General features: G+C 42.7%; 1 long non-coding RNA gene across 3 annotated transcripts in view; it reads right to left on the minus strand.

The window, feature by feature from the left end:
* Positions 1–20506, minus strand: part of LOC110150016 (uncharacterized) — a 37499-nt gene that overhangs the window by 2835 nt on the left and 14158 nt on the right. The window contains exons 2-3 of one of the 3 annotated variants that reach the window (XR_011491878.1): positions 3345–3453; positions 581–2427 (exon numbers count right to left, since the gene is read on the minus strand). This is a non-coding gene — a long non-coding RNA (uncharacterized lncRNA). The remainder of the gene's footprint in view (positions 1–580; positions 2428–3344; positions 3454–20506) is intronic. The other 2 variants (XR_011491879.1, XR_011491880.1) reach the window with 2 other exon arrangements.

Below are 20506 nucleotides of genomic sequence, written 5' to 3' on the forward strand. Positions count from 1 at the left end.
ACAATATTGTGATGGTTTCTGCCACACATCAACATGAATCAGACACAGGTGTACACACATTCCCTCCCCTCTTGAACCTCCCCCCACCTCCCACCCCATCCCACGTCTCTAGGTTGTCACAGAGCACCAGCTTTGGGTTCCCAGCAAATTCCCACTGGCTCTCTGTTTTGCATATGGTCGTGTATATGTTTCAGTGCTGCTCCCTGAAATCATCCCACCCTCCCCTGCCCCCACTGTGTCCAAAAATCTGCCCTTTATGTCTGCATCTCCTTTGCTGCCTTGCAAGTTGGATCATCAGGGCCATCCTTCTAGATTTTATATATATGTGTTAATATACAATATTGATCTTTCTCTTTCTGACTTAACATCACCTGTATGATAGGCTATAGGCTCATCCACCTCATTAGAACTGATTCAAATATTCTACTAACTCTGATCATTAATTTCCACTCAACAAAAGACTGATCCTCCCCCTGTGTGGGAAAGCAAAAACATTAATTTTTATGACTGTCGTGGCTTTTACCAGCAAAAAAAACAAAACAAAAAAGGTTTGAAAGTTAGAATGAAAAGTACTACATACCTGGAAAGGTGTTTTCTGTGGTATCTCTCAGTTGTATGTGCCTGATGCTGAAACAAGTGCCTTTAAAGAGAAAAAAAAAAAAAAATCTCTGCACCAAGTGAGCCTCTGCTAGTTTCCAGAGAGAGTAAAGGCCATTACACCCAGCTAGTCTGCCCATATCCCATATTGTGGTCCCTATCTAGGGAGGGGGATCATGGATATAAATGTTTGGTATATTCTTGAATCTCTAATGGCCTCTTTTCTTAAGTTCTGAAGCTACTTCAAAAGACTTTATTGTAATTATTTGAACTCAAACTAATCTTTATGAGATTTAGGGGAAAGAACACCTTCTTTTCCCCAAATAGCTTCCCAGGTACTGTTTTTCCTTCTGTTTCCAAAGCAGTAGCTGGCCCCCTGAGTCCTGGTGTCCTTCCTCAGGAGTGAACTCTTCCCTGGAGCCCTGCCCCTCGGCCCTCCCTGCCCTGCAGCAACCCAGCCTTCCTGCCCGCCTGGACTTCCCTCAGCCTGTCTGCCACAAGCTCCGTCTCTTTCACAGATGACCTTTTCTCTTCCAAACTCTGTTTCCTTCCAGCTCGCTTCTGCACATCCCTTGAGCATCCGTTTAAAAATGGCTCCCCACCGGAAGTCTTCACATCGTGGACGGTGGCTCTTTACCCATGCTCCCGATTCCTGGACGAGGACTTCTCAGGCACTTCATGCAATTGCTTCGTGACTGCAGTTTTCCTGCTCTGAGTTCAGAGACTATTTCTGTTTGACTATTGTATCCCAGAACCCAGGACCATGTGTACACATGATAGGTGCTCAATAATCTTTGATGGAAATAAAAGAGAAAGAAGATAGGAGGAGAGAGAGAGAGAGAAAGGAAGGGAAGGAAGAATGTGAGAGAAAGGGCAAAAGAGCATCACTGCAGAGGCATTCCTGGTTTGTCATACCTCTTCCTCTGTCATCTCCTCCTCACAGAACAGCCATTAAGGAAAGCAAAATTAAAATCATCCTTGCCTCAGTATGTATGCCAATTTGATGTTTATTTATTTATTTTTTGACCCTTCTGGGTCTTGCCTCCACGATTTAAATATACAATTTCAAAGCCAATTTACTCAACAAGCACAAAGCATCTTGTCTCTCTCATATATACCTCAGTAAATAAATGACAAAATATGTTACGATACAGTTTTTTCACTTAAGGTTTGAAAGTCTTACACAAGTTTTCTTGTCATCAGGTAAGTCCAGCTTGACAGTGGCATTACAAAACTAAGACACTAGAAATAATATTATTTGGGGGTGCAGATGGAGATGACGTGTATCCTGGCAAAAATCTAGAGAAAAATGTGGAGTTTGAGTAGTTATACATTGTATTATCATTTGATTTGACTAGTAACTAATGCTTGAGGTCTCCATTTATTTAAAGAAATAGATGCCTAGTGTTTTAAATAAAAAGAAAGCTTGACACCGCCCCCACCCCTGCCATGGGATGTAGAAATTAAAGCAAAGATATGTCAAAGCCCCTATAGATCATTCTCTATAGAATTAAAAAAAAAAAAAAAATCCCAGGGTGCACTGTCTGTGGATATGAACTAGATAAAAATTTTTCAAAGCAACTTTTTGTTGTCTTCCATGAATTTCCTTTTTTTGTGTGAAGAGAAGATAGATATGAGCGAGCACAGTGGCACAGCATTGTGGAGGAGAATCATACATGGCCATCTGCGATATTGTCTCTATTTCTCACTTTCTCACCTACAGGCATGTAGTTCAGGGAAGGCAGAGCGCCAGAGCAGGGCAAGAAACTCAGTGCCGGGTGGGTTCACTCATGACGAGAGATTTGAGAAGTTCAAATTACAGAGTCAGGGCTGGAAAGTAAGAGAGATTTACTTAGGCATTAAAGATAGGTGCTGGGCAGTAAAACTGATAGATCCTTATTACATTGTCCCATAAGAGGCTGGGCCACTCGGAGAAGTTAATGCTAAGGAAATTTAAAGCAAGTTAGAGGAAATACTTCTTCACCTGGTAGAATTCATTCTGAGGAATTTGCTGCCAGCGGCAGTCATAAAATCAATCACTGGGTTGCATTTTTCCAAAGGGTAGAATAATATATGACCCACTCTTCTGACTAGTTGGGAAAGATAAAAGCAATCAATTCGCCTGCTTCTAGAAGATCACAGTTGATTACAAGTGGGGTCAGCAAAAAGATGTCCCCCACACTTGATCAGGATAATTAAAAAGTGTTTGCCCATGCTCACATGTCCTAGAAGAAATGTCGAAATAGGATGCAAAACTCAAATGACCTGATCTAATATGACAAATGTTTGTTGACAGGAACAAAAAAATTAAACAATGAAAAAAAAAACAACTATTCCAGGAACTAATTATAGATAGTCCTTAATTATTTTTCATAAAAACATTTTTCTGGTACTATAAATATGACATAATGCTTTTGTTTTTGAATCTGATTTACTTGACTGGTACTCTCAGAATAAATCTGCCAAGTTTGAAAACAGTTAGCAAACATGACTTTCTTTTTCCTGATAGAGCATAGTTTAGTCAGAAGTTATACATGCACTGGAAATGTTAGCAAGGCAATGTTAATTCCAAGGTTGTCATGTAAAGATCAGTAACAAATCCCCTGGATAAAGACATCTCAGTTTAAAATTAGCTTCTTTTTTATGGAATCTGTTTCACTTTTTAAACTTTTTTTTCTTGAAATTATAGTGTATTCTCTAGAAATTCACTTTTTGCTACAACCCATGTATCAAAAGTCGTATTGTACCTTTGACATCCTAACATATGAACTTCTGAACAAGACATCCAAAAAGGCATTGTTGGAAGTATGGCTGGAGCCTGCATTTTCATTTGGGGACAAAAGCGTGTAACACAATCTAAAAAAAACAAAAAGAGAGAGAGAGAGAGAAATTGTGCTAAAAATTGCAAAGTAAAATAAAATCCTGAATAAGTCATAATAAAAGCAGATCTTGAATTTCAACAAAGTGTAGCCATGCTGAAAAGGCAAAGAAAAGTCATTGTTGTCACCTCCTGGAAACCAGGAAATGTTACTGACTTTAACGGACAGTGACCTGTCTAGTTTCATTACTCATGTTAAAAAAAAAAAAGCAAAAGTAAAGATAAAAGGTGTCTGGAAGTTCTTTCATGATAAACCTCCATAACTTGCAATAGTAGTTATAAGTTGAGCTTAAGAACATCATTATTTTCATAACCAGGTCTTATTAAAACATTGTCCTGACCAAAAATTTCAACAATGAAAGAGTAAATGCCGTATGTGAATTTCAGGAGAGCTTTCTAGAGTTGCCATGGCACTGTTGGAAGCTCTAAAGGAATTCCTGAATCAGCTCATGGGACGGCTTACTGCTACAAGCGTTCCTTGTGGAGGGGACATTCCCTGGAGCCAGCCTCCCTCAGATTCAGTCCCAAGAAAGTCTTCAGCTGAGTGCCTTGGGCAGGTCATTTCTCTCCCCTTGTCTCAATATCCTCATCTATAAACTGGGGACCACAGTAGTGCCTGTGCCACAGGATTGTTTAAATAATCTAAAGTAACTAAAACTGTGCCTGGTATATCACCGAGTGCTCAATCAGTGTTACTTTCTTTCAATCCCTTGAAAATCTGGGTTTTAAAGGGAATCATCTTTCCCCTGCTTCCCTTGTAGCTCAGCTGGTAAAGAAGCCACCTGCAATGTGGGAGACCTGGGTTTGATCCCTGGGTTGGGAAGATCCCATGGAGAAGGGAAAGGCTACCCACTGCAGTATTCTGGCCTGGAGAATTCCATGGACTGCATGGGGTCACAAAGAGGCGGATACCACTGAGCGACTTTGACTTCACTATCTTTCCCCTGGGAGAGAATGGGACATCAGAGGTCATTTCTTCCTTTGTGGATTTGGGTGTAGAATGGGGGAAGTTTCCAAGGTTACACTCTCGCCTCATTCTGGTCCCTACCCTTTTTTCTGCCTTCTCTCCTGCCAGTGTGAAAAGTGAAAGTGTTAGTCATTCAGTCCTGTCTGACTCTTTGTGACCCCCACGGACCATAGCTTGCCAAGCTCCTCTGTCCATGGAATTCTCCAGGCAAGAATACTGGAGTGGGTAGACATTCCCTTCTCCAAGGGATCTTCCTGACACAGGGATCGAACTTGGGTCTCCTGCAATGCAGGCAGATGCTTTACCCTCTGAGCTGCCAGAGAAGCCAGCTTGCTCCTTAAATTCTGAGCTCCTTAATCCCGATAAATTTGCTCACTCCTCACAGTCCTTGCATCTCCTCTTGGCCCAGAATAGTTGCCTCTTTCCTCCCCCAACCAAATCCTGATGTGGCTGATCCACACTCATCCTCCAGCCCTCTCCTTGGATGTCATCACCCTGGAGAATCCCCCCGACACCAAATCTGCGCTCAGCGCTCCCGTCCACATGCTCACAGCCCCACTCTCTTAGTCACCGCCTCTTATTTTCTGCTGACTCTCTGCCTCCACCATTAGACTAGAAACTCCCCTTGGCAGAAAGTTGGCCCCACCATGGACCAGTGCTCCCATCACTGAGCTCCAGTTCTGACACCTTGAGATGAAAGAAAGCATCAGGACCAACAGGAAAGCCTGCCCTCTTCCAGGAACACACTTCCTATTTCCCTTTGCGTTTACTCGACAAAATCACTCGCTGATGAGGCTCTGCTCAAAAGAAATGGATGTTTTGGCTATCATATTCAAAGCCAGGTTACCGAAGATCCATGTTGGGGCTGCATGGAAATAATTGGCCTACCTTTTATAAAACAAACACTGGGGAAATCTATAATGCTGCCTGAATTGGGACAAGTTCAAAAGAAAGTAAAAGGGGAGAAATAACTTTCTTTGAGGTTTATTTAGTCTGAAAAACAGGCCTCCAATGGGAGGTAGTGTTGTTTACATTAGTCTAAATTGTTTAATCATATTGCAGAATTTATATTTATCTCCTAGAATATGCAGGATAGTATTAACCTTATAATCTGTTGAGTACAAATAACAGATACTTGGCTTTATAGTGGATAATCAGGAAGGCAAAAAAGATAGATCAAGCAATTAGATGCAAGCATGGTGAGAGGGTAAAGCATCTGCCTGCAATGATGGAGACCCGGGTTCGATCCCTGGGTCGGGAAGATCCCCGGGAGAAGGAAATGGCACCCCACTCCAGTACTCTTGCCTGGAGAATCCCACGGAGGGAGGAGCCTGGTAGGCTACAGTCCATGGGGTCGCAGAGTCAGACACGATTGAACGACTTCACTATGTCAATATGGTGAGGTAAGAGACTGATTCAGGCAATTTGCTCTCCCGTTTTAGCCATACCTAAAAGATGCAGTTAACAGAGGCATAAGCATGGAGCAATCCAGATGAATGAGGCAAATCTTTATTTCCCTTTGTGAATGAAGGTTAAATAAGCATTTAGAGATATAAGATGAGAACAATACCTGGAATATTGAAGTATGAATTTACATACAGAGCCTTTGCTAAGCACTCTCCACGTAATATTTTATTTAATCATCACAAGAATCCTATGAGGTATGGAATGGTTAAAACAACACAGTTGAATAATTTGAGGCTAAATGATTAAGAAACTTGCCCAAAGCCATACAACAATCAGCAATCAGTCTTAAAACCCTTGTTCATTTGACTCCTGAGTTTTTTCTTGAACCTTCCAATGAACACTACAGCCTTCACCCAAATTCAGATGCAAGATGTAGTGGGAAAAACCTGAGGTCTGGACTCCAAACCTCACAGTAGTCATGTTTGAGCAGATCACTCCATCTCTGTTTCATTAGTTTTGATAGGAGAAAAGTAATATTTCTATCTGTCCTTCCTGCCTTCCAGAGCTCTCATAATGATCAAGTGAGATGGTGTACATGCAAGAACTTAGGAAGTAGGAGTGTGCTATACAAGTATCAATTGATAGAGTTTATTTACAAGCATAGCCTGTTGATGGATTTGTATCAATTTACTTGGTATTTAGGGAATATTTTATGTATGATGGTTGCAAATGAGTTCCACCAAAACTAGATATGACAGGTAGATGAAAATGATGGGCTTTGCCCACAGAGATAAATGGACATGATTTGTAGAAGGAAGTGGTTGTCCCATAACTGCACTCCAGGCTTGGAGCACCAGTAACTGGCATTTTTAGAAAGTTAGAACATCAAAAATAAGCTTCCTCTTCGAAGTCAGTTGTATCTGGGATCAGCACTGCTTACCAATTAAGCAAAGGTAAATCCAATGGAATAACAGGGAGCCTGGGGATTGAAAAGCTATCTTATCTAAAGAGTAGATCAGCATCTCCAAGTTTATTTACCTGAAGAAGACTGATCACTTACAAACTTTTTTTTTCCATTTATTTTTATTAGTTGGAGGCCAATTACTTTACAATATTTTAGTGGGTTTTGCCATACATTGACATGAATCAGCCATGGATTTATATCTTACAAACTTTCAAAATTTTGTTTTATAGCTTATAGACCTTCCCTTCCCCCAATATATTTTTTCTATTAAAATTGTGAAAATTATTATCAACTTCTATTACATGTGTAAAGCTCTGGGAAACTGTAGTGTTAAAGAGAAGAAGGTAACTTGAGATCTGACTTCATCTATCAGATTTTTCCACCTGTCCTTAGCATCCTAGCTCTCTTTGCTTTCAACATAAAATAACACCCTTGGCGGTAATAATCTATGTTTCTCTCCTGCATTTGTTGAGTACTCGAGAATATAGTTGAGTACTGGAATAGATATCTGTAATTTTTCTCTGCGCAGCATCCATTCCTTCTTTATGTAATAGAAACTGGATTTTCTGTTAAGATAACACCCATTTTCTGTATCTCAGTCCTTAAGGCTTAAATAGAGCTGACTCCACCCACTGAGTGCAGTTGACAGATAACTGAGATCTGACCAATCAAAACGATTGTGACTTTTCCAATGCTGGGCATGAGACTCAATCAAACCTATGGTTATTAACCCTGAAATGTTTGATGCAACTACCAAGACAAAAAAAAAAAGTTAAATTACAAAACCATAATCTTTGAGGTACTAGTGGCCATCTTTGCTGCCGCTCGAAAAGAATCTACTTGAGAATGACGTCAACATAAAGAAAAGCAGAACCAAAAGATAAAAAATCATTTCCTAGGGGTGTTATTTGCACACTTAGCTTTTCCCTCCTCTTTTCCATTACCGGAGGTAATATATTCTTTTCTTGATCAAGCCAGTTTCTACCCTGGTTCTATTAGCTACAACTGGAAGCAAGCATTATTATTTCTATTAGTTGCAGCCATTAGCCCAAGGTTCTATTCAGTTCAGTTCAGTTCAGTTCAGTCGCTCAGTTGTGTCTGACTCTTTGTGACCCCATGAACCACAGCACCGCCAGGCCTCCCTGTCCATCACCAACTCCTGGAGTCCACCCAAACCCATGTCCATTGAGTCAGTGATGCCACCCAACCATCTCATCCTCTGTCATCCCCTTCTTCTCTTGCCCTCAATCTTTCCCAGCATCAGGGTCTTTTCAAATGAGTCAGCTCTTCGCAGCAGGTGGCCAAAGTATTGGAGTTTCAAGGTTCTATTAGTTGCAACCATTAGCCCCAGGAGATGTATCAGTTGTACAAAATTTCTGTGTATGACATATACTGTCCATCAGTACTCTGAAAGCTTCTAAGAAATAGAAAGTAGATATAGAAAGGGAATTTGTAGAGCTGAGTTTACTTCTTTGTTTCATATTCCTTCTTTGCTCTTGATTGTCCCAGAATATTGAGTAATAAGGAACAGCATATATATATATATATGGAATATGTATAATATATATTATATATATAATACAGTATATGGAATATGAGAGGCATTCTTTTAATACCATGTCTTCGTTATATTATTATTCCCAATTAAGGTAAACAAAAAGAGCAAAAAAAATTTGTTGTATTTCAGAAGAGTATTGGAGACATAAGTTGAGCCTCAATGTAACACCCTCCAGATGTCAAAGTGTGTTATATTTTTCTCAACATAAGAATCTAGAAAAAGCATCCAAGGTTAAGAGTCAAATTATGCTCCTCCTCCTATCACGGAAAAGCTGTTGAAGCTTGGAGAAAGTAACCTAACTATTCATTTTACACCAGGAAATCCACAATGCTAGGAAAAAGAATGGAAGCAAACCAGCTTGTGCTTCAGTACCAGTTTTGAAAATCACAGCTTTGAATTCTAGTCCCAGGGTCACCACTCACTGGCTGTGTGAGCTTGTGTGCGTATTCTCATTGCCTTGGGTATCTGTAAAATTAAGTCAGTGACATGCAACCTCCTTATTTCTCGTACATTATGTGTAAAGCACATGAGAAAAGATACTTGAAAATGACTTCAGAAGTTTCTGTCTAAGTATATACAGGATATTGTTACTACTTGAGTGTTAAAAAAAAAATCATTTTTGCTTAAGAAAAAGAAAACTCTCTGCTAGTGAGATATGGCCTGGAACTCCTCTAAGCCACAACCAGAAAATAAACTTTGCCTGGCATATGATAAAAAAGGATAATTTAAAAATCACAGCAAGGTCATCATTCTCCATTCACACCTGATGATTTACCCTGCATGTGCTATGTGCTAAGTCACTTCAGTCATGTCTAAATCTTTGCAAGCCCATGAACTGTTATCCACCGGGCTCCTCTGTCCATGGAATTCTCCTCCTCCATGGGCATCCTGAGGGTACCCCTGGATCCTGCCGAGGCTGGACCCTGGCGGAACCCGTGTATCCTGCATTGGCAGGCAGGTTCTTTACCACCAGTGCCACCTATCCATGTGCCATTATTTCCCACAGAGGAAGGAGTTAACTGCTGCAAAAATAACAGCAGAAATAATAGCTGGTACCAAAAGAGTTGAGTTCTAGTACTGACTCTGTCCCTGGATTATTTTGTGACCTAGGACACAGCCCCTGCTAGTCCTCGGTTTTCTTGAAGGGATTACATTTGTAATGTGGTAGGCAACACGGGCACTCACCAATATCTGGCTTTCTGCTGCTTTCCAAAAACATAAAAGACTATATTTTCCAGACTCCTGGCAGTTATGCTTAGCCAGACGACTAGTTCTGGTCAACAGGGTATGAGAAGAAAGACCAAATGCTACTTCTGGTCATGAAGCCTTTCAGTAATCTCTTCCCTTGCTGCAGCCACAGAGGATGCCATTGATTCAAGTGAAAGCGTTAGTCGCTCAGCTGTGTCCAATTTTTTACAATCCCATGGACCATAGTCCGCCAGACTCTTCTGTCCATGGGATTCTCCAGGCAAGAACACTGGAGTGGGTTGCCATGCCCTTCTCCAGGGATTAATTCAGGGTGGTCCAGCAATAGATAGTAGAGCATCCATCATCTTGGACTCTGTGTAGGTACGTGGAACAGAATCCCCTTGCCAACCTGCCACTGATATGTAGAAAAAAGCCTTTGTTCTGTTAAATCACCAATACTTTAGTGCTAATTTGTTACAGCAGCATAATCTAGTTTATCCTTACAAATAAAATTATTTCCATGTTTTCTCTAAACTCTCATTGATACAATTGCCATGCCATATGTTTTTAATGCTGAGATAATGGATTTAGAGCAAAAAGAAGCTATGAATCCCACAGATCTTCTAGGATATTTTTCTTTATAAGTTGCAAGGAGAGATAGATTTATAAAGATAAGGAAGGGTTCCATGGAGTTTCTCTACCCCTAGGAGGGGGCATTCTACAGAATTTTCTCGATGATGCTTTCCAATTCCTCCCACCAGGACTTTAAAAAAGTTAAAAGGTGTGTTTTATCTTGCTAAATATCTAAAACAAATGGGAGTCAAACTTGGAAGACACAGGTTAATATGAAAGTGAACAGAACAAAAAAACAAAAAATAGTGAACAGAACAGAAATGTAGCTTTAATATCATTAGACGTTACATTTAATTTGTTCATCATATTTATTTGCGGATGTGTCTCAAAGGGCTTGAATAATATTCTAGTGGGATCTACCTATAAACTCACTTGTTGGGCAAATTCCAAAGTGCCTCTGCAGCGGAAGCACAGAGCAAGAGTAAGAGCAGAAAGGAGGACGCGGCATAGCTCCAGGCCCATTCTGGGTTTCCTTCTTTCCTCCCGGCATTCTCTCACTAAAGAGCCATGAAATCTTCTGGCTGAACTATTTCTGCAATGACCCAGGTAGCTCAAACCTCAGAGTGACCGCTTAGAGATATGCAAGACCAACCATCAGGGTCACACTGATGGTCCAGGAGGAGCCTCCAAGTGCATTTGGTCTCTTCAAGAAACCAGTTAAAAGCTAGAACCGAAGAAGAAAGAACACCTAAGCAGAAAGCCACATGGAGCAGAAAGAAGAGCAGCGCGCGTGTTCAGCATCTTCTGTAGTGTCCATCCTTAAAGACTGTAGATGTGTCCAGGCTCCCTTCATCTCATCTTACCAGGCTCCTCTAGAGTAGCAGATGAATCCAACCATGTCCTAATTATACTCCGTGACTCCATATTTTCAGATGACCTCAACACGTCACACATAGCAAAGAACCACATAGGGAGGATCATGTGAGCAGGAAAGAGGCCTAACCATGCAGGAGACATGACAATTCATCATAAGAAAGGGAAATAACAATTCTTGAAGGATTTACTACATGCCAGGAAGTAGACTAAACCTTTCACCTGTTTTCATCTGTTTTAAAATCCTGCATCATACTCTTTGCTTACTTAATGTGTGGATGAGATTTCAAAGGATTGAATGAGTTCCTTAAGTTCTCACAACTGGTAAAATGGAAGAGGTGGGGTTCTGAGCCAGGTCATCTGACCCAAAAGGCAGCTCGGGGCACACCCACACCCCCCTCACTGTCCACACTCACTGTTGAATGTCTCACACTATTTATATCCCTCTGTTCACTGATGGTCTCATTCTCACCTATGAATACCTTGAGTTTGTCAGTGTAGAGATAAATGTTGTCCTCCTCTTAATCCTTCACTTTTCTTGGTGACTTGTGTCTCCCCAACCCCAAACCTAGTTTTCAACTGTTTTAAACAGAGAGCTTCCACAACCACTTCTTTTTAAAAGCTTGGAAGATGCTCCAATGGGCTCACAATATTTCACAGTGAAAGGGTTGTTCATTGACAAACAGTAACAGTCATGAATATTTGTTGAATGGCTGAACTTTTAATAATTGAAGAGACCCTTTCTTAGAAACACTCTGAAGCTAGTTAAAAGGTTGTTAAATAGTAGGGAATGCTAGGGAAGGATCTAAATTCAACTTTTCATTCATTCATTTTAATTCATGCACTCCACAAATATTTTTTAGGCTCCTAGACAGCACCAGACACTGTGCAAGTTACTTCTGAGTGATGTACAAGCTATCTATTGTTGTACAAAATTAGCCCCAAACTTGGCAAGTTGCACAAACACTTGTGATCTTACACAGTTTCTGAGACTCAGGAATCTGAGAATGGCTTAGTGAAGTGGTTCTGCTTCTGGATCTCTTGTGAGGTTGCAGTCAAGCTATTGGCTGGAGCTCAGGTCATCTTAAGACTGACTGGAGCTGCAGAATCTGGCTCCAAGTTCACTCTCCTACTTGTTGGCAGGCTCAGTGGTTCACTGGCTCTTGGCAGAGACTTCAGTTCCTACCCTTGTAGACCTTTTTGTAAGGCTTCCCAGAGCCAGAGATCCAAAAGAGAGAGAAGCCTGCACCCAAATCAGAAGCCACGATTGCTTTTTATTACCTAATTTCCAAAGCAGTTCTATTGCATTTCTGGGAAATAGGTTCCATCCTTCAAAGACAAGCATCAAAGAATCCATGTGTACAATTTGAAAACCGTGGAGGGGAGTTGATTAGAAAAGAAATTATTAAAAAGAATTTTTTCATGACTTTTTAATTTTTTTGATTAATTACAATTAACAGATGCTATTTTGTAACTTCAGTTCAGTTTAGTTCAGTCGCTCAGTCATGTCTGACTCTTTGTGACCCCATGGACTGCAGCACGCCAGGCCTCCCTGTCCATCACCAACTCCCCGAGCTTGCTCAAACTCATGTCCATTGAGTCAGTGATGCCACCCAACCATCTCATCCTCTGTCTTCCCTTCTCCTCCTGCCTTCAATCTTTCCCAACATCAGGGTCTTTTCAAATGACTCAGTTAATTTTCTACTAATAAACTAGATAAAGCCATGTAGTTTCAACTTTTTCATAGGAGACCAAGAAAGTATCAATCCCACAAGATATCTGGTATCTTCAGATAAGGAATAGCATTTTCCATTCATGTGTCAGGAATTACACAGACCCAAAGTTCTAGTTCCTGGAGGATGGCATGGCAACCCACTCCAGTATTCTTGCCAGGAAAATCCCACGAACAGAGGAGCCTGGTGGGCCACAGTCCATGGGTGGCAAAGAGTCAGACGTGTCTGAAGCTACTCAGCATACATGCATGCATCTAAAGTTCGAGTCAGGCACCTTAATAGCTCAAAGAGAATGAGGGAAACTTAAGATGACATAGAAAAAGCTCTCAGAAAGATCATCAGGGAACCTAGAAGCTGCCATCTAAATGTATTTCCCAGTGAAATTCATTTAACTTTGCAATGGTCTGATTGTATTTTGACCCACTGCACTCTTTCAAAGATTCAAATTTTCACCATTATCTTCCACGTCAAATAATGAATTCTGAAGCAGAATTTCCATCTGTCAGCTTACAGAATGCTGCATCTCATCTCATCTCTGCATTGAAATCAAGTTCCCCTCACCTTTCAACAGCCAAAGCACCACTTCATCGTCAGCAGTGGGGAAAGCCACAAATCAATTAAACTCACCGTGGATTTGAGAGTGCCCATGAATTGCACTTACACTGGTCGTACAAAAAAAGATGGTAGCACAGGGTTCTCAGCAAAAGCACGCAAGTCAGGCGATGGCACATTTGGGGTCAGTGACACTTTCCCTCTTTGTCCTGTCTGTCACTCGAGCAGAGTTCTCCATTTTTTTTTTCCTAGGGCCCATTGCCACATCAACATTGCAATAGTCCACATCGCTTTATTTAAATCTAAGAAGCAAACCACATGCAGGTTTCTGAAGAGCCGCGTGTGGCTAAGAAAGCCTGGTGTTGGAAGGCAGCGCCCGTAATCCCCTCCCAGAGCTAGAGAGGAAGCTACTCCAGAGAGGGTTCCAAACACAACAAATGCCCCTTCGAGCTCAATTTTGCATTTCGTTTTCTGCTTTAAAATCTCTATTGGCTGCACATCTGAGAAGGCTTAAGAACATAATTTATTCCATATAAAGTTCCCAGTAATTTATGCTCACTAAGTTGGCAGCATGGGAAGAAATTTTTCATTGGCTACCATGGAAGATTATTACAGACCTTCTTGTGTAAGTACAGATAGCACCAGCAGCCATACTTCATTATTTGTCTTCATTTATTTTTTTATTGACGCTTAGTTGATTTACAATGCTGTGTTAATTCCTGCCAGACAGCAAAGTGACTTAGTTTTGCACATATATACATTCTTCTTTATGTCATTTCCCATTATGGTTTATCCCAGGATACTGAATATAGTTCCCTGCACTATCCAGCGAGTTCTCGGTCGTTTCAGTTGTGTTGGATTCTTTGTGACCCTTTGGATTCTTTGCAGCCCATCAGGATCTTGTGCCCATGGGATTCTCCAGGCAAGAATACTGGAGTGGGTTGCCATGCCCTCCTCCAGGAGATCTTCCTGATGCAGAGATGGAACCCAGCCCTCCTGTGTCTTTTGCATTGCAGGCCGATTCTTAACCACTGAGCTACTCAGCACCACTGTGCTATACAGTAGGACCATTCTATATGTAATAGTTTGCACCTTCTGACCCCAAATCCTCAGCCCTTCCTTCCCCCACCCTCCTGCCTTGGCAATCACAAGTCTGCTCTCTATGTCTGTGAGACATAGGTTCATTTGAGGCAGCCATAATTTAAACAAAAGGACATGTGCTAGCATCTCAAGTTTTAAATTCAAATGATTTTTATGTTTTTAACCTATAAATTTATCATTTCCCTCCTTATTAGCTCTTAGGAATGCACATTGAGAATAATAAATTGATATGTTAGTTGTAATAATTACTTAGATTCCTCTCTGTAGGGATACGGATGTTAACACAGTTCTCCAAGATAGAAGAGGTTACTATAACATATTAGCTTTATATCAGAATCTCAGAAGTGAAGTTTCTACTTTCTATAATCTTCACAGAGCCACCAGAATGCCAAGGGCTGGCAACTGACCTAAAATTGGATTTCCCATCCTTTGCATTTGCATCATATAATCCCATCTGAATCTCTCATCATGGGTTCTCTGGAATCATATTTTGATATTGCTAATAGGAGAGTTTGACACTCTCCTTGCCCTGAGAGGTCCACAGCCCTCAAAATTTTGCCTTTGTATGCACAACGTAATCAAGGTTGGATGATACTTGTATTGTGCCTCAGCTGACTGGGTACCAAGACATGGTATCACTGAGATGATTATCAAGGATAACATAGCCTCCTCAACTCATAGCAAAACAAAACAAAACAAAACTATAAACTTCTTTACTGAAATATTCTACTGCTCCGTTGAGCTAGGAACAACAATGAACATAGTGCTCAAAAATGTATTCTATTTCATTTATGAATTTCTTTGCACTTTGAATTCTAAAAAGAGAATTCACAAGAGAGAAGGTGGTGGGGAGGAATTATTTTTTTTAAAGGAAGAGTGTATTTAGAAAAGAATGAGAAGATGTCTTGCCACTAAGCCAGTGGGAATTTGAAATTACTCCAAGCCAAGGAGCCAATAGACTGGCTAAAACATAAGGTAGAATTCAGAGGGAGCTGATCATGTTTTGATCTCATTTTATGCTTTTCTTCATGCTTGTTTCCAAGATCTAATATGTTGGAAAATGTTAACACAGAGCAGCAGTGCAAAAGAAAGACATCCAAACATCTTAGATTAAGCCATCTTCCAACATAGATCTTGCCCTCTCCCTGAGTAAGTGGCCATAAGATTGACTTTTAAGAACCCAGATGATTGCCATTCCTTGGGTCATCTAAAAGTTATACAGAAGCCTTGGGAAGAAGACGGTATCTTAACCTTTCTTTAGTCCAGCTATGAAAGTATCTTGGCCAATGTACAAGTCATACGTGAAATGACGAAAACAACAATAGCAAAACCTATGCCGAAAGTGAGTTTTGGTTGTATGGAAGTTCACCATGACTCTGAACGGTAGGAAGACCAGCTCAGAGAGAACAGTTAAGTCAAACCGTCATGCTGAGAATAAGGAGAGCAGCAGATTGGACAACGCTGATGTGAAGCCTCTAGTACAGTGGTTTTTCGATTTGTGGCTCTCGAGTGTCTTGTAAGTGAGTGTCCACGGTCAAGGCAGGGGGTACAGTTTCATAACTATTGTGCTCAAATCTTTCACTTCAACAGGCTAGTTCCACCGTGAATAAAAACAAGTTATTATCAGAGCTAGTTATTCCAGTGATTACTCTGTGCAATCACAATGAAAAACCCAAAATGATAAACCTAAAAAGATATTCAGAGTCTCCATCATGAACACCAACTAAAAGCCAACATCCTTACACTTGCAGCATTCATTCATTCAGAATGGACTGAGCTCTTTTTATGTGCCTGGCGCTGTGCCAGGAGCTGGGAACGTAAGTGAAACAGTTCTACTCCCAGCCTCCAAGGGGCTTCCAGCCCCAGGGGAGAGAGAGACATAGAGAGCTAACCAAAACAGCATGTTTCATCTGTTCCGAGAGAAATGGAAGCACTGAAGAGGAAGCCGATGGTACCCACACTTCTGGCACTCAATGCAAAGTTAGGAATTCATTCTGGCAGGATTTTTTTTTTTTTTTTTGGTCACTACCCTCCTTATACTAATCTCCTCTGATATTTCCACAGCCTTGTCCATGTCTGTGTGTCCTTCTGTCTGTCTTAAACCTTCAGGTAAATGCCCAAGGGACAAGGAGTTCAATTTATTCACTCCAGAAGGGAATCTAAATGTGGCTCATCAGTTAGACTAAAAAGAAAATTATCTCAAATCCACTCCTCTCCTCATGAAAATGAAAGGGAGGCAGAAGACACACTCTACTCAAGAACTATGGGAGAAACCTCCAGCTTCTTTATACAAGCCCCAATAATCCAAGGAACAGTGAACCTGATTGTCCCCCAGAGAAATAAGCACCCTGGTCTGACCTTCCCTACCTTTACTCTGTGCCTCTTTCCAGCTGAAGTTCCCCTTTCTCTCTCCTCCTACTCCTTGCTCTGCCCTGCCTCCCATGCTTTTTGAATACCAAATGAAATCACCTACATTGGACATCTGTTCCAAGCAGTTCTCTTTCTAACTTCCAAAGCTCCTTGTTCACATTGTCAGAGAGTATTATGCCCTGATCGCTTGCCTCGCTGCCTGCCGCAAACTTAAAAACTCCTCCAGGCCAGGGCCCATGACTTACTAATCTTTGTGTCTGCAAGTGACTCATACCACACTGGGAACATCCTACCTGCTTAATAAGTGGGTGTTAAGTAAATGCAAAAGTGAGAAAGTTTCCCTGGTGAGAAGATAATCACTCTTCCTCCTCCTCCAGGATTCCTGTATTTTCCATGCTACACTCACAGCCCACCCATGCTCCCACATCCTCCCAACACTCATGACCCACTTCCCAAGGCAGGAAGCGCTAAATGCAGGAAACTGTCAGTGCAGAAGCCTGCAGTGTCACCAGGAGGCACAGCTGATCTTGACTTAACAATATTCCCCTAGGACTGGCTGACCCAAGCTGACCACCTCCTTCCAAGTAAGTAACACACATGCGATGGTTCCTTTCTACAAGCTGAAGACGTGAATGTTATCTGTCATTTTTCTGTTTTGAATGTTTAAAAAATGACTACCTCGGTACACTGATTTTTTTTCCCACATCGACCTTAAAAATATTGGATGCTTAGACTCATGGAGATGTAACTTGTATATGTGTATGGAAAGAGAGAGAGCGACATTATGGAGAGTATTTCTTTAAATTCACTTCACCCTCATGAGAAAACTGAGAAAAAAAAAAACTGAAAAAGAAAAGAAAAGGTGAAGTCAAATACTACCCACACCAATTTGACAGGAAAGTTAATGGTTCTCTATCAACACTACTATGTAAGTTTGTTGTGGTTATGCTTAAGGCATAGCATGCTTTCCTAGCTAGGAAAAAATAATCAGTTCTAAAGTCTGATTCCTCATGAAATGCATGAAAAGAGCATGGAAATAGACTAAAAAGAAAACCGGGGAAGATGCTTTCCTTAGTGACCTGCAGTTGTTCAGTCACTAAATTGGGTGGACTCTGTGACCTCGTGGACTGCAGCACACCAGCCTTCCCTGTTCTTCACCGTCTCCTGGAGTTTGCCCAAACTCATGTTTGTTGAGTCTTAGACAACTCTCTGCTCTACCCCTGACATTTTCCTGGGATCCCATGAGGAAATGGGACTTCTTAGAGGGAAGTTCTCATGACTGTGTTCACATCACTGTCTTTCCCCATCAGAACAGGGAGCATCAGAAAGTTTGTAATGAAACTGTTTATTCTGATGTTGCAAATCGTATTGTTTCCTGCCACCAACCTGTACTCCAACTCCCAAGATGAATATGCCCAAGTACCACAGAGGTTTTTTTTTTTTCCTTTTCTCCTCTCCCCGCTCCCCTGACAAATCCAAGTGCTCTTTTAATAAGCTCTTTAAAAGGGATAACGATCCCAAGCTTCTTTTGTGGGCACACATAACACAGCAAGCACCCCTGGTTCACCTTTGAAATACAGAAAGCGCAGGGGCATACTGTCTCCCGTAGCCGGAAGCAGCAGGCTGTGCCTTGAAGGGGAATCGCTGGCCCACCTGCTTGCTATCTCTCAGCTGAGTGGTCCACGGGCTGGAGCCTGCTAGAAAACACTTTCCTGGCCCCCTGGGCAAGGAGAGATCACCGGGGGAAGCACGGCTTTGTCCCCGAGAGAAGCTCCATCTACCCTCCAAGTGAGCAGCTTTCTCTCCTAAATCCAGTGTGGAATGGAAGCTGGCTTCCAACAAGTTGGCCCGGTTCCATCCAGGCCTGGTCTGTTGATAGTGGGCTCAACCTAAGGTTCTTAACTTCCCTTAAGCTCAGTTTCTTTAGCAGCAGAGAGGAGACAGCGGCAGTTCCTAAGTCCGTGGGGAGGTGGGGTGGGGCGGCTTATTGGAGTGTTAAGTAAGGTGTGGTGCCTAGCCGCGCGCAGGGCTCAGGGTTTGCTTCAGTCTTATTTCTTCTTCTTCTTCTTCTTTTTTTTTTTTTTTTTTTGGTCCATCACTTTCCCTTAAGAATCTTTCTAGCTGTTGGCAATCGACTTTATTGCGCAAAGGCCAATATCCGGCGAAAATCACTCCTGAGCAAAGTCTAGAGATGGGAGGGTCAAACCTGCAAAGTAGATGGATTTCAACTGGGCTGGGAGAGTAGATGGAACTGAACAATGCAGCAGGAACTCAGTCGCTCACCAGCCTAGCCCTGGCTGCGCTCCCTGGTGAAGGGTAGTCTCCTACCAGGCAGACCAACCCCCTCCCCCGACCTTGTTACCCACCCTGGGCGAGCGGAACGAGCGACCTTGACGCGCACCCTCTTCCGGCTCGCCTCAAAGCGGAAGGAGGCAGGGGCGCACCTCTTCCGTCTCCAAGATGCCGAAGCGCAAACCTAAGAGCCCGTGGTTTTCGGCAGAGAAAACCGGGTACCGGTTACAGATGCAGGAGGTACCTGCTTTTTTCTCCTACCCTCAACTGAAGCTTGAGTCCATTTACTCCCAACACTCCCGAGGCCTCCCCATCAAGTCACTTTACCGAGTTCTTGCAGATTTTTATCCCTTCCCCAACTCCACCCCAAACTGTCCTCAGCTTCAGGAGGCCATGGAGGACCAGGAGGAAGGGATCCCCCCACCCCATCTCCTGCCCACGCAGGAAAGCCAGAGAACTTGGTTCTGCAGAAAAGTAGAGGTAGACGGCTAAGCGTTGTGTGTGGCTGGGGACAGGGTCATGTGAATGCGCCCCTACCTTGCAGGACCACAGAGCACATACATTCCTGCTTCCAGGACTGGATGCCTCCAGGAGCAATAGACTTTTGGTTCTGGAGGGAACATCGAGTCTAGCAAGCCTGGGAGGGAGCTGAAGATTTCCCAGGAAAAGAGAAGATTAACTGGAGCCACAGTGATGAGTGGCCCCTCCCCGACCATGGCTCCCTGTCACCACCACCACCTCACACACACACACACACACACACACACACACACACACACACACACACACCCCTGTTCAGTGAATCCCAAACTAAGGCCATAAGGCTTTCCCCACCCAGTGGCTCAGGGCCAGACCCCACAGCATGGCTTCTCCCCCGCAGGAGGAAGAAGCTGTTCTGCCCACCGGTTTCAGTCCAGATTCCTCCTGGACAGTTTCGTTCAGCCTGACTCCCACCCTGCACAGCACTGGGTGGTGGTGGGGGGGGGGGGCTAGCATGGCCACTGGCATCTCAGTTTCTCTGGCTGACCTGGGTAGACGAGGCTCAGACCCCTGGGTTAGCAGCCCCGTGCGCTAGTCCCTCCCAGCCGCACCGGGCTCACCTCCCAGGGCCTGCTGAAACACAGCCCAGCCTCTAGTTCACGCCTTTCTCTTTTCCTAGTTTCTTTAAGCTAGCCATAGAGGTCTTACACGGTGGGTAAGGGTGGGGAGATCCCCTTGCACTCCCTCTACACACACACATACTTACACACAATTCTATCAACCTGCTACTGCCTAGGCCACCGAGCCAAAGGCTGTCCTGGAGCAGAGAGGGGTGGGGAGAAGGAGAGAGGGAAAATCCAATGAATCAAGTTTGCTCCCTCCACCTAGAAAGTTGTGTAGCGCTCAAGAGAGGAGTCAGCCTGGAGGGAAGGGTATCAGGGGAAAGAGTTGACTGGCCCCGAGGTTTCAGCAA

Source organism: Odocoileus virginianus, chromosome 16 (assembly GCF_023699985.2).
Source record: "Odocoileus virginianus isolate 20LAN1187 ecotype Illinois chromosome 16, Ovbor_1.2, whole genome shotgun sequence".
NCBI lineage: Eukaryota > Metazoa > Chordata > Mammalia > Artiodactyla > Cervidae > Odocoileus > Odocoileus virginianus.